A 14,159-nucleotide genomic window follows, 5' to 3' on the forward strand; every position below is an offset into this window, starting at 1 on the left:
GACTCTTCTCTACACTTACCTGTGTGCGCATCGTATGTCATGAAAAGACAAGCGATTAATTCCTCACAAGCTGTGTTTATCGTGCCCGCCCAGGATAATTATCAGAGGGATATTATCTTCGAGAGGATAGATCACACCCTGCGCACAATGTGGGACGAGTCAGAAGAAGAGGAACCCACGCCTCAGTTTTCGCAATACAGTCAAATGGCGAAACGCATGATGAGGGATATGGGCTATGACTTCACTCGTCAAGAAGGCCTGAACTACGGCAAAGGGCGGAAGATGGTTATCCGGCCCGCCTATGTGCCTAAAGGAAGGCTATCAAACTACTTTAGCAAAACTCGAAGAGGCTTTGGTTACGCTTCCTCCTAATTAGAGTTGTGCTGCAACATCGACGAAGACTCCGGTGATGCCCGATCGGATGATCAATCATCAACATCCTCGGCTTGGGACTCAGACGTTAGTGTGGGAGATTTGTTCTAGGACCTCACAGTCAACATGGCTACGACTGATCCCGCTAAACAGGTCTCGTTTTATGATGAAGCATGGGACCGCCACGTCAGTGCTCAATGGAGCGGTCGCTTCGAATAGCGTGAACCGCCCACAAAAATTAACATAATTAAGAAATAAATTAAGGAAAATATAATAATTAGGAAAAATATTTATAAATAATACGTAACAATAACAATAACACAACAAATATTAATTCAAAAGTTTTCACTGCTTCAAGTTAATTTATAATTATCAAAATCATTTAAATAAATATAAAATTAGACTTTTAAATTGTAGAAAATTCTAGAAAATCAAGAAAATACAAATACTCTTTTAAAAATAATAATATAATATTTTAAAATACTAGAAAATCAATTTAACTAGTATTAAAAATTCATGGTCATTACACGGATGAAGCTTGAATCAATTAACTTTTTGACTTCGGTTTCGATTGGCTCCATAATCTGTGAACGAAACCGTCTTTGCTATTGCTTGACAGGTTTGACATCCAGTTTGATGTTAAGACGGTGCATCGCCAAGTTTGGGTCAAGTCATGGCATATCTCCATAGTTCCAGACAAAGACGTCGATGTACTCCCTAATGAGGGCAATCAACTCCTCATTCTCTTCTGGTGGGAGGCTGTCGCTGACGAATATGGGTTTCGTGTTGGCTTCGTCGCCCATTTTACCTGGACCAGTTTATCCTCAGTGGGAGGTTCTCTTTGTTTGAACCGGTCACCATATTGGATGTTTAGGTGGTGGATCGATGGGTATTCCCAAGTTAGTAGTTGATCATCTTCCCCCATTATGGTGGGGTCAACAGTGGCCATTTTCAACATAAGACCTTTGAACATCTTTCCAATGCTAACAACAAAGTCCAAAATTGAAGAATTAGACGAGTACTTGTCTTTATTCGCTAACTAGTCAATGACTTGTCAGCAACATTCGTCTTCGGATAAAGAGACATAGCCTAGACCTCTTCTGTATGTATAGTAATTATCAGGTTACCCTTTGGTACATAAGCAGCCTTAGTCGGAACTCGATGATCTCGACCGAAGAAAAGTCCTTCCACAAGTGCGAGATTGTATCCCTATTTTTCCATAAGGTTACGTGCTTTTGAACTGTATTTAGACAAGTGAGGACCGGTCTTTTCATCGTTACTACTATCCCTTGAAAAATGGTCTGGTAGCGGAGACATCTTCCCTTTACTGTAAATTATCTCCTTTTGACCCTTTTTCTTGGCAGGAATGACCAGGGCTGTCCCGAATGAGTCTTGTATACGCTTCTTTGTCATGCAAGATGAATGGAGAGGCATGTGTAAGTTGAGGTCATCATATAACCCCTTCATTACCTTATTAAGAGAAGGCGAGTACTCTAAATCGTTATTTATTTTAGTTTTGGCAAGTTGCCAATTACAACTACTATCTGACAATTCTCCACCGTTAAGATTGATTACAAATGGTACAATATCATTCAATACAAAACCGCCATTGTAATCAAGCCCAGCTTCGGTATCAACTTTTTCTTCGCTGTCCGTACCTTAGGTCGATGGTTTAGTATCAGATTTAGCATCGTAAAGAAGTGAGTCGGTGAAATAATTTTTCAATCCCTTAAACGGTTCCTTATCCGCGACCATCATCTTGACCTCACTATTAGTGTCTACGTATTTGAGACATTGATGGAGGGTGGAGGGGACTATAACATTACTATGGATCCAGGGTTGACCCAATAATAAGTTATAAAAGGTCTCTACATCGATCACATAGCACGTGACCTCCGATTTTAAATCTCCGAGCTAGCACTTCACCCGGATTTTACCCAATGACCTAGATCCACTGGTGTTAAATCCGTAGATAATAGTACCTCTGGATGCTAACTTGCTAGCTGGAATTCTGAGATTATACATTAATTGGAGTGGAATAATGCTGATAGCGGAACCTAGATTGACTTGGATCCAGTTGACAATGCTGGAACCGATATATCCGGTGAAATACAACGGTCTGTCGTGCTTCAAATTCCTTACTTGCATGTCCTCCTTGGTGAAAGTAATGCATGGGAATTGTTTAGCTGTGAGGTTGTAATATTGATCTGACGACTCCGGTTCTTTAGGGATCAGCTTGATCTGAGTGAGAAATACATCAGAATCAGCTAAAGTTTCTTGCAAAGCCTCCCGGGTGTCTTTAGATAGACACAGTAACTCATATAAGGTTATCCTCACTTGGATTTTAGCTAGTTGGGCCATAACATCAAAGTGGTAGAGAATGTTCAAACTTCCCTGTTTGTCTCTCCCAATCGGATAATTGAATCGATACTGCTTCGGGTTCTGAACCTCTTGGTGTTGGGGCTCTTTATCCTTCTGTTTAGCTACAACCTCCTTTCGTTGAGGAGTTTCTTCAGAATGTTTGATAGATGGTAACCACCCCCTGCTCAGCTTGATCGGCCACCTTGGGATAGTTGAACCGATACTCATTCCAACTTCTAATGGCAAAAGCTTCATGCTCATCATCGGAAAGTGGGATGGTGGGGATCCCTTCGTCATTTTCCTCCAGAATTATTGTGGTAGCGCAACAAGATTTCCCTTTGCCCTTGGATTTGGATTTCTTCTTGGAAGAAGACCCTGTCCATTGCTTATCTTGAAGTAGATCAGGATAAACCTAAATGATTTCGCTATTGGATGTCGTGTGTGGCACTAGGCCTTTCTGACATTGTCCGTGAGGGTCTTCATTGACAGTCTTCATCTCTACTTTCGTCACGGGTTCTGGATGAAACCACGTGAGGGTAACAGAGCCGAAGCTAATACTCATTGTGTTTGCACCCATCTTCTTCTCCTTGGGTTGCTTTGCGGTGATAATCCCAACATCAATCAAGGCTTGAATCTTATCTTTGAGGGCATAACATGTTTTTGTAGGATGATGAACTGCCCTGTGGAATGTGCACTATCTTGAATCAGTATTCTTCTTGGCACCCTCATGATCGGGGATTAGGGGTAGCTTAATCTTGTTGTTCTCTAACAAGTACTTGAAGATATCGGGGCCTCATCTTCCTTGAAGGAGTATTCCTTCGGGAATTTTGACTCAGAAGCCTTATGTTGCCTTTAAGGTCGTTGCTGCCACTGAGGTGATTGCTGCTTTGGTGTCTGTTGTTGTGGTTGTTTTTGCTGTTGCGGTTACAGCTGGAAGGTCTGGTTGGCACCTACTGTATTTGCTTGCGCCTTCCTTTTACCACGAAGGACGAAGTTCTGCTTTGGGGTATTAGCCGTTGGTTGACCTCTTTCAGCCTTCTTCCTTTTAAGGAATCGTTCGGCTTGCTCCCCGCGCACCTTCAATTCTTTCAAAGTCTTGGATAATGCTATGCTGATAATCATATTTTATTATAATTTTATTATCTATTTTATATGAATATGTATACCACTAATAATTGTTTTTATCTTAAATTTCAAGTTAATGAAGAAATAATGAATAAAAGCCCAAAAGTCCACAACGTTCTCATTTTGTAACCTTTTATTGAAGCCCAGAATCAAGCCGAGTAGCCTATAGAAGTCAAATAAAATAAAAAATCCAATATGAAAAGAAATCATATTTAAGATGGTTGGTCGCAAAGAAATGGCGATATCTCCTAATCCGAAAAGCGGAATTTAACATATAATATATAAAAATCGTCTAACTCGACAAGACGAAGCCATCTGTGAGTCAAAATTTAGATACAATGGGCATCAACGGGGGCATCGATGGGGGCATCAATAGGGGCATCGATGGGGGCATCGATAGGGGCATCGATGCTAGCATCGATACTAGCATCGATGCCTGCATCGGTGTAGTTTTCCTGTAGCGAGATTAATGGCTGATTTTGAGTGGCTTGGGGATCATGTCTAATCCAAAGGCTCACATTCATTGTTGTAGGCTATAAATAGGGGTATAGGGTGAGGGGTTGAGGGTGTAAAAAATTTTATAACTCCATTTGGAGAGGAGAGTTACTCTTAATTGAGAAGACTTTTCAAAATTGTAACTTTTTGTTGCAATCAATAAAAGAATTTTTCACCTCTTCATATTTTTCTTTTCTTCTCTTTATTTGATGATAAAGATGGAGATGGAGATGAAGATCAAGATCAAGATGGAGGTTTGCTTTCGCCTTGAGGCTAGAACCCTCTCGGGATGTAAATTTCCTCTTTATTAATATTTTTATTTTTTTGCTTTATTTTCTTGTTAAATAGCCAAGAGGCTACAACCCTCTTACATTATATTATTTTCATACTTATAGAGTAGATTTACTTTCATTTTCTCGTATTTATTTATTGTAATTTATTTTGTAGTTTAGTTCTTACAATTTATTTTATAGTTTAGATTTTTATTTTCTTGCACTATTTGCCTTGAGGCTAGAACCCTCTAGGGAATTGCCTTTTCTTTTGATATGGAATTAATACTCGTAGAATTCTAGAATTGCATGAAACTAACTTTATTTCTTTTATAATTTGTTAATCATTCTCTTATGCTTAAAATGTTCATGTTTATGATATTCAACTAAAGAACTAATTGGTAGAAGGAATTCTAGAATTACTATTTAGTTGTTATTCTTTTCATGAGTAATAATTTTATTTGGATGATAATTTGATAGGTTATACTTTCCTTGAGTGGTTTGATAATCTGTACTTAATAAATCTAAAGTAGAATATGATAACAAGAGAATGTTTCACATTTTAAAAGTGAGATTAGCTAGTGGATTCAATTCTATATTCCTCATATCTTTAATTGAATCCTCTATCTTTTACTTTTTTTTCTTTAATTCTTGATTTTTCATTTATTGGTCTTGATTTTATTTCCTTCATCTTTCTTTTTTTTTCCTTTCTGATTACATTGATTCTTTTTATCACATCCACTCTTTATCTATCCATTCTCAATCTCATTTTATGTTTATTCACACACAATCACTCTCTCTATCTCTCCATAATCACATTCATCACTCCTAATTATCACACACACAACATAAGAACCGATTCTAATTATTTCTTACAAACACCTTCCTCATGGGATCGATAAATTTTTATACTATAACTTGATTGGTTGTGCACTTGCAACTTTTGAACATCATTTATGCCCCGTCAAGTTTTTGATGTTGTTGCAGGGGAAGGTATTTTAGTAGGATTTTAATTATTTTGGTTCTTTAACTTGTGTGTTTTCTTGTGAAGGAACCACTTGGAGCTTGAAGATCAAGAATTGGAGATCAAGGATTTAAAGATTTGCTTGAGGTAAGTCTTCTATCTAGTATTTTCAATTCCACCCTCTAGTTAGTCTTCACAATTAGAGACAAGTAGGACTTAAAAAAATTATTTTAGTTGATCATAATAAAATTCACCCTCCACTTGAATAATTACTAACAATATAATAATTCAAACAATATCTCCCTTCTCACTATTGTTTGATTGTTGACCATAATAAAAAAAGATTTTCTTTTTACCATCTTTTTAGTCGCTTTCAATTCCTAGGGTTGCATTGCATATAATAGTAGGAATTCACCAAAGTGATTTGAGCATCTTGATTGGCACACACTTGAAAATATTCTTAATGACAAAACCCCCTAATCAAGATAAAGTGAGGTATTTCATCACCATTTCCTTAGCCCACAAATCATTAATTCCTTACTACACAAACCCAAGCGTCTTAAAATTCATTAGATGTTGGCCCCTAAGGACTCGAGCTCATTAAGGAACAATGAATCCCTAAGTGAACCGGTTCAAGTTTTTTTGAATTAGTTGGTGTCTAAGGCAAGGTTTAGGGGTTACGTAAAGCACTCCGTAAGGAACGAGATACTTAATTGATCTTTGATCTTCCTCTAGTACTATCCTTTCCTGGCTAACTGACCGAGTAAAACTTTGATCTTTTCACTTAAGGAGTTTTTGGTTAGGAGCTGGTCTAGCTGAGTTAGGCTTAACCCTAGAGTTTAGAGTGATTGAAAAGTGAATGTTTTTTATTTTTTTTTTTTACTTTTTCCTTTTTCTCCTTTTTTTCTCATAATCTCTTAAAAACTAACTTTTATTTTTCTTAAAAAATTATAAAAATAAATTGTTTTGGTGTATGAGAACGTGGATTAGGGACAACACAAATCGTTTAATTCGTTTTGAACAAATTCAAGAAATGTCCTACAATAATCCACCAGTTCTTCAAGACATGTGTTACCCCACTAGGAAAGTAATCCCTTCTTGCATTAAGCTCTCTGAAGCAAATGGAACAAATTTTGAGCTTCGATCACACTACATAAACGTGCTTCCAAAATTTCTTGGAAATAAAACTGAAGACACCTATATTTTTATCTCAGAATTTGAGGAAGTATGTCTTATGATCAAAATTAGAGAATTATCTAAAGATACGATCAAACTCAGATTCATTCCATTTGTTCTCAAGGACAAGGCAAAAAAATGGCTGCATAGCTTACCTACAAATTCAATCTCAACTTGGGATGAATTTGTCACCGTGTTTCTTAAGAAATTTTTCCTAATTCATAAAACGGTTAAGCTTAGAAACAACATTCAAAATTTTCTCGGAAGAACCTTTCTGGAAGTATTTTGACCGATTCAAGGACATTATTATCTAATGTCCTCACGTTGGTCTCGAGAAATGGCGATTATGCCAAATCATCTATAAAGGATTGAATTATTCTTCAAAAACTTCCTTAGAGTTAATGTGTTAAGGGGATTTCAGGAAGAAAAATGCCGACAAAGCTTGGGAATTTTTAGAGAGTCTATCTGAGAAAACCATACAATGGGAACACTGTGTTGACAGAGTTGCATTAGTTTTCCAACCCAATTACAATGGTCTTTCCTTAGAATCGAACATAGCATCTGAAGCTAAGATGGATACAATCATAAGCAGGTTAGAAGCCCAAATGAATCAAGTTTTTTCCTCAAGTTGTCACAACTGTCTTTCACCATCCTATGTTTCAGAAGAATGTCCTCTCTTGGGAAACTATCAACCACTAGGACAGGTTAACGCTGCATTCCAGCATCCTGCGAATGATCCATTTTTTCCAACCTACAACCTAGGTTGGAGAAATCACCCCAATTTTGCATGGAATTAAGAAAATCTCTCCGGAAATCAAAATTTTATTCCCACTTCAAACCAACAATTTTCTAGGGGAAACACAGTTACTTTCAGTTCTCAACCAAACTTTCAACAACCCAATCTTCCACATCAAAATCAGTCTTCTCATCAACAAGTTGTAACTCACACTCCTTCCAACTCAGACCATGATAAACGTCTCAATGTCCTAGAAAAGGGTTTGGAAATCATAATTAAGGCCTCTATACAAATCATAAATATGTTGACTCAAGCATCCAGCACTTTGAACTCCTTCATGCATTCAATTGAACAAATACTCAACTCCAACACTCAAGCCATAGCTAGATTAGAAACCCAACTTAGTCAACTAGCTAGTGCCATGAGTGAAAGAGAGAAAAAAATATTTCTGATTCAACTCATGGTCAACCCTAAGGATACAGGATCTAGTTCATCCTATGAAGCTCAAGTGAATGCCATCCATTCACTATTGTCAGGGAAATAGGTCAATAATCAAGTGATTACACCTCCAAGTCAAGCTCTTGATCCAGAACAAATTCCTTCTCTTTCTGATGACTCTATTCAACAATCAACCCTCTCATATGACCAAGAATCCGAACCTAAACCTGAGCCTACATTTGATAGGTTCAGACCAGTTGCTTCCTTCCCAGATAGACTCAAGCCTAGAAAGCACTCCCCTCAGGAGGAGAAGATCCTAGAACCTTTCAAATGGGTTAAGGTTAATATTCCTCTCTTAGTTGTAATTGAACAAATCCTATCTTATTGTGACGCCCATGGGTTCACACAAGGCTGCAGTCCGAGGTGAAACCAGAAATGTCAAACCTGCCATGCACCACACCGTGCAATAACATGTTTCACCATCACATTTACTATCTCTCTAGTGGAATCAACAACAGGTGTAGTACAAAGCAAGTAAAAGATTATACAAGAATCAACTGATAAAATAATAGAGATTTAATATTTCATTATCTAATATACTGGAATACAAGTAAATGTCTGAAATAAATGAACTGGAGTCCTCAACAAGTCTCAAATACAAAATGTCTGACAAAGGGAAATAAGGCACACAGCCTTTAAAATTTCTAGAATAAAACTCTCACATGTCTACACAAAAGTCTACAGTGGAGCTCAAAAGAAAATATAACTAAATAGACGGCTAAAACTAAAATGCGTCGCCATCAACCTGCGACTCTCCGGGCCCCTGGCTCGTTACCTGAAAGGGGTAGGGACAACGAGCGTCAAAGCGCTAGCGAGCATCATCACAACCAACCCCAAAGGATAGGGCTCGTTGTATATGAAAATACAGTGAATACATAATATTCTAAAATCATAGATACTAACAAAAGAGGATTTTAGTATTTAGAGATTTACAACACGAGCATAGGTACGTCGAGCGAAATAATCCAAACAAGGAAACCCTCATGTATATACCTTGTATCTCAAATTGTAAATCCCTAAACACCAAACCGAAAATCTAATACAGGAACAATAATAAAGAGAAATACAACCCATCTCAAAACTTAAATACTGTGTCATGTCATAACCAAATAAGTGTCAAAGGTCAAAATTACATAAGTGTCATGTACAGCCTAGGTAGCTATCATGTCCAAATCTCATGTAATCATGTCATGTCCTGATTTAGATAAGTGTCATACTCATAGCTTAACAAATGTCCAAGACGTGGTCAAATATGTAAATGTCCAACACGATGACTGAAATGGATTATAGTCCAACACGAGGACTTTAGTGGATTATAGTCCAACACGAGGACTTCAATGGATTATAGTCCAACACGAGGACTTCAATGGATTATAGTCCAACACGAGGACTTCAATGGATTATAGTCCAACACGAGGACTGTATATATAAACCATGGAATACTAGAAGTAAAGGTATACATATTCTACTCTTGTGCATGCCTCACGGTACAGATCTAAGCTTGTGTCAGAAAAGTCATCTCATATGTGTAGATGAAAACATGAATACTACAATTTAATACTCGATAAACAAGGCAACTACTCATGTTCAACAAAAGTTCAATAGAACCCTCGATCATATATGAACACTGTATGAAAGTATAAGCATAGTAGTTGATCAAGCAGAAATACAAACGAAATAGGAAAAACTCCGATGAGTCGACTCAAATCAGCACATCTGCAGTTTTCTGCAGAACATAGCATTAGTAAAATGAGAATATCTTTCTCTGGACAAACTCTTTTTAAGAATAGTTTTTCGTTTTGGAAACTAGACTCACATAGATATCATTTGACACTAATTTGGCTCAGTTTGGAGTTCATATGATATTTCAAATTTCCAGTCAAACATTTTATATGTGCAGCAGATTTTCTGCAGGATATATCATCAGTAAAATGAGTATATCTTTCTCTAGGAAAACTATCTTTAGGTATGGTTTTCTGTTTTGAAAACTAGATTCACATATCTTTCAATTGGCATTAGTTTGGTTCAATTTGGATTTCATTTGTTATTTCAAATTTCTAGCTCAATAGTATATGTGCAGCAGATTTTCAGCAGAACATAACAAGCATGATTATTTGCACAAGAAATCATATGTAAACCTTCAATCATGCACAAAACTTTAAAACGAAGCATAAGACATCTAAATTCAGATAAACGATATTTTAAATTATTTTCAGATCTGAGAATATCTTTCTTTGGACAAACTCTTTTTAAGAATAGTTTTTCGTTTTGGAAACTAGACTCACATAGATATCATTTGACACTAATTTGGCTCAGTTTGGAGTTCATATGGTATTTTAAATTTCCAGTCAAACATTTTAAATGTGCAGCAGATTTTCTGCTGGATATATCATCAGTAAAATGAGTATATCTTTCTCTAGGAAAACTATCTTTAGGTATGGTTTTCTGTTTTGAAAACTAGATTCACATATCTTTCAATTGGCATTAGTTTGGTTCAATTTGGATTTCATTTGTTATTTCAAATTTCTAGCTCAATAGTATATGTGCAGCAGATTTTCAGCAGAACATAACAAGCATGATTATTTGCACAAGAAATCATATGTAAACCTTCAATCATGCACAAAACTTTAAAACGAAGCATAAGACATCTAAATTCAGATAAACAATATTTTAAATTATTTTCAGATCTTAAAACACTTCTATAAATTCGTGCTTAATCTCTTTAACATGAAAAGACCTAGTCTTCATACATATATACAAAAGATCCAATTTTTATACACAAAATAATTGATTTATAAATTCGTGCTTAATCTCTTTAACATGAAAAGACCTAGTCTTCATACATATATACAAAAGATCCAATTTTTATACACAAAATAATTGATTAGGCTCTATAAAACTCATTAAAAACTCTTCAAAAATATTTTAAAAACAACTGGGAGGGGGATTAGTAGAGATGATACTCGCCAGGGGTTGAAGGAAAAACTTGTTAGAAGCAACGTCGAAGGAGATCTCCACTCCAAAAGCCAAAAAAAAAATCAACAAAAAACCCAGAAAGCCTCCAATCCTCTCCAAGAATTCAAAATAGGGTTTATGGGTGTTTGGTGGCTGTTAGGGTTCTTAGATATGATAAAAGAAAGGAATTTTCGTGAAAAATATAGGTATTTATAGAGACAAACCCGAAACAAACCTGTTAGACCCGAACCAGGAAACCTAGTCTGACTAGGAAAATACTTCTTCGGTATTTTGGCTATAACTTTCGCATACAAACTCGGAATAAGGTAATCTAAGATTTGTTGGAAAGCTCTTGAAGATACCGACAACTTTGGTATTATACACTTTTCCAGATTATTAATGAATCGGTGTGAAAAACATAGAAACTCTCAACTTGTCAAAATTCTCAGATTCTCACTCTTGGCCTTTGTGCATGATTTGTGTATTTGTACTCACATATATACATATATACATTGAATTGATCTCAAATCAATTCCTAGCATACTCAAACATCATAATATATTATTTATAAATGTATAACATATTTATTATTATTTATCATAAAGTATTCAAATTTTTGGGGTTTTACATTCTTCCCCCCTTAAAAGAATTTCATCCTCGAAATTCAGAAATCATACTTAATCAAATAATAATACTAGAAAAAACACATAGTGGGTCTAATTCAACCCGCAACCAGAAACATTTAGAATTTTACTCTTGATAAGCATATATGGATATTTATATTTAACAGTCCAGGATGACTATATTCCCACTCAACCCTTAATCGAATGGAACTAGTACGTCGGGCGAAAAATCCAAACAAGGAACCCCCCATATATATACCATGTATTCCGAAAGATTAAGAATTAAGTGAAAATATCCTCATTCTAGCGTTAAATCAAAATATAACAACACAAAAAATCGTACACATAAATCAATGCACTTCCTCCATAGGTACCGGAAGTCGCGCGGCATAACATCTTCGCGCTCTCGAAAATCATCTTCGATGTCTACACTTAACCATCAAAAATGTAAATACTCCCACTTAACCCCTAATTAAATGGAACAAGTACATCGAGCGAAAAATCCAAACAAGGAACCCCTCATATATATACCATATGTTCCAAGTACTTAGGAGATAAGTGTTAATACCATCATTTTAGTGTTAAGTATAAACATCGCCATACAGGTAACCATAAGCCATAAACAAGTCATACAAAAATTTAATTTACTTGATCAAACAAATTGTGGGTAGTCGCGATGTATATCCTCCTCGCGCTCCCGAGAAACCTCCTCAACTCCTTTCCGATTCCACTGAATTTTCACCAAGGGAAAAATATCTTGTTTCTAAATTTCTTGTCTTCTCTAGCAAGTATACAAACTGGGATTTCGATCGTAGTCAAATCAACCTGAAGCTAAATCTCCGATGCGTTCAACACTCGCTGTTGCTCTTCAACATGTAATTGTTTCTTGAACATTGGAACATGAAATACTTTATGCACACTAGACATCGATGCTGGAAGGTCTAGTCTATATGAAACAGTTATAATACGCTCCAAAATCCGGAACGGTCCAATATATCTCAGCTCAAGCTTCCACGCCTTTCGAATCGCTGAACGTCTTTCATAGATGATACTTTTAGCATAACTAATTCTTCAAATCTGAAACTCCAAAGGTCTTCATCTCTTATCTGTATAGCTCTTTTGCCGTCTCTGAGTGGATAGAATCTATTCTCTGATCAAGGTTTTTTTTTTTGTCCCATAAGCTCTGGTCCAAGCATTAAACTATCATCCGGTTCTACCCAACATATAGGCGATCTGCAAGGCCTCCCGTACGATGCTTCATACAGGGCTATACCAATTGTCGCTTGATAACTGTTGTTATAAGCGAACTCTATCAGTGAAATATGATCCTCCCAGCTGCCTTGAAAGTAAATGACACTAGCCCGCAATATGTCCTCCAACATCTGATTTACTCTCTCCGTCTTATCATCCGTCTGTGGGTGGAATACACTACTGTAAGATAAATCTGTTGCCAAACGAATCCTGAAACCCCTTCCAAAAATGCATGGGTGGAATACACTACTGTAAGATAAATCTGTTGCCAAACGAATCCTGGAAACCCTTCCAAAAATACGAAATGAACACTGAAGCTCGATCCGATACCATCATATCTGGAACTCCATGAAGTCGAATTATCTTCCGAACAAATATCCTCGCATACGTCTTAGCTGTACAGTTAGTCTTCACTGGAATAAAATGTGCTGACTTCGTTAGTCTTTCTATTATCACCCAAAAAGAATCATTTTCTTTCTTTGACTTCGGCAACCCTACAATATAGTCCATAAAAATATCCGCCCACTTTCATTTTCGAAATGGGTAAGGACTGAAGTGTTATTGTCGGTCTCTGATGTTACTCCTTCACTTGTTAACAGGTAAGACACTTAGCTACATACTCTGAAATCTTCCTATGCCTATCACTCCACCAAAATTGTCTCTTTAGGTCTTTGTACATCTTAGTTGTTCCTGGATATACTGAATCGCGAATTCATAGTTCTCAATAAAGTCAATCCACCGTCGCTGCCTCTGGTTGAGTTTCCTTCTGGGAGAGAAGATACTTAAACTATGGTGGTCGGTGAACAATTCAAGTTGTGCTCCATACAAGTAATGTCTCGTGACTCCAATGTAAATACTACCGCTGTTAACTCCAAATCATGAGTGGGGTAGTTCTGCTCGTGCACTCTAAATATATGCTTCTACCCTTTGATTCTGCATCAAGATGCCTCTTAAACCTGCCAACTATGCATCTGTGTAAATGACGTACGTCCTGTCGCTGCTCGGAATAGTCAAAACCGGCGCTATAGTCAACTTAGTCTTTAAAGTATCAAAGGCCTTCTGGCACTCCGTGTTCCAAATGAACTGTACACCCTTCTTCGTAAGGCGTGTTAGAGGCGTCGAAATCTTCGAGAAGTCCTGGATGAACTCCCCATAATAACCGGTTAAACCCAAGAAGTTTCGAATCTCAATCACCGTCTTTAGCGGTTCCAAATCAACAATTGCTGTAAACTTAGCCGGATTCACTGCTATGCCCTCTTTGCTGTTGACGTGGCTAACCAATCTGACTTCTGAAAACCAAAACCCGCATTTACTGAACTTGGCATATAACTGAT

Source organism: Asparagus officinalis, chromosome 10 (assembly GCF_001876935.1).
Source record: "Asparagus officinalis chromosome 10, Aspof.V1, whole genome shotgun sequence".
Lineage (NCBI taxonomy): Eukaryota > Viridiplantae > Streptophyta > Magnoliopsida > Asparagales > Asparagaceae > Asparagus > Asparagus officinalis.